General features: G+C 46.1%; 1 pseudogene; it reads right to left on the reverse strand.

Moving 5' to 3' along the window:
* Positions 1–661: 661 nt before the first annotated feature.
* On the reverse strand, positions 662–1,033 carry LOC129657638 (eukaryotic translation initiation factor 1-like; annotated as a pseudogene).
* Positions 1,034–1,517: the final 484 nt, after the last annotated feature.

A 1,517-nucleotide genomic window follows, 5' to 3' on the forward strand; every position in this document is an offset into this window, starting at 1 on the left:
AAGTCGCTCAGTTGTGTCCAACTCTTAGCGACCCCATGGACTACAGCCCACCAGGCTCGTCTGTCCATGGGATTTTCCGGGCAAGAGTACTGGAGTGGAGTGCCATTGCCTTCTCCCATTAACTAGGACATGTCTGGTCAAAAATACCTTGGTGGCAACAGATGTCCTGTCACCTCACTGGAGGGTAGCTGCTCTAAGCTCTGCCCACTGGGTCACGTTGGAGACATCAGGAGATCTTTCCCCGACACTGAAGGTGCCCTGTAGCAGTACAGCTGCCTCACCCACCCTTCACTCTCCGCTTCATCAAGGGCTGGTCAGGCAGTGACATTCTCTCAGGGCAGGGAACTCTGCAGAGAGACTGCTGAGGAGCTTCTGGCCAGACATAGCCGCCTGTGATCTTGGGGCTCTGGACTTGGCTGAAGCAACACTGTTACTGCTTTGTTCCAGGCTGGACACTGCCAGGCGCCTACTGCTTGACCTCTGTTTAAATGAGGGACTTCAAGACTAGATAGCATGGCTCTTTTCAGTTGATTGCATGAAGGAGTTACACTAGTCCAAGTTAAAAGCGGACCCCAAATGGTTACCTTATGCAAGCTGTGAGGTTTTTAAACTTGTGACAAAGGACAGAAGGGAAATTCTACTCTTGCAAGGAAATCCTCACTTAAGCTTCAGTGAGCCAAAAGCACTTAAAACCCCTGAACCTTCGGGGGTCCTTAGCCAGTTCACTCTCTACCAGGAACTGGCATATGTTCTTGCGCTGGTTACCCTGTAGCTGAATTACTTCTCCCTATTCTTGATGCTCAATTACAGTACCATTGCAGACAAATTTCTTCTTAAATGCCTTAAGTTTAAGATAACTAGTTTCTTTTTATCGCAATCATCAGTGACCCCTTGGACAGCAGTAAGGGTCTTCCTGCTATTTCTCTGTTGAATTCTTATACGAATATACTCCTCAGTGCCAGCCGGAAGCAGATCATCATCCTTACTTGCATCAGCAAAGGGGTCGAAAGTGGAGGTTCTGGATAGCAGACATACAATAAATATAATTCCTTTTCTTTGGTGGAAATGGCCTGTGGAAGGTGGTGGTGGGAGAAGGTGGGCAGGGGGGACGGAGTGTCAGGAAGTGAGGGGACTCGAGCGCGAGGCTGCTGAGTCCTCAGTGGTGGCTCCGTGACTGGGAAATTGTATGTAGTGTACTTTTAATTTCAGTTATTGTATTCTTCAGCTCATGTTCGTTCTTTTCTATATTTTACATCTCTATTTTGAAGTTCTTACTGTATTCACATATTTTCTCTGAGTTTGATGAGCATCTTACTTTTAACCCTTTATCATGTTGCTCACTTATCTCGGTTTCATTTAGTTCTTTGATATTCTTCTATTCATTTTTCCCCTCTGTGCCCTATTTTGCCTAACTCTCTGTTTCTATGTATTACTGGATCAGCTACATTTTCTGATCTTGAAGGAATGGCCTTATGTGGAAACTTTTCTGTGGATCCAGAAGAACTCCAGCATCAGGC

Source organism: Bubalus kerabau, chromosome 1, assembly GCF_029407905.1.
Source record: "Bubalus kerabau isolate K-KA32 ecotype Philippines breed swamp buffalo chromosome 1, PCC_UOA_SB_1v2, whole genome shotgun sequence".
NCBI lineage: Eukaryota > Metazoa > Chordata > Mammalia > Artiodactyla > Bovidae > Bubalus > Bubalus kerabau.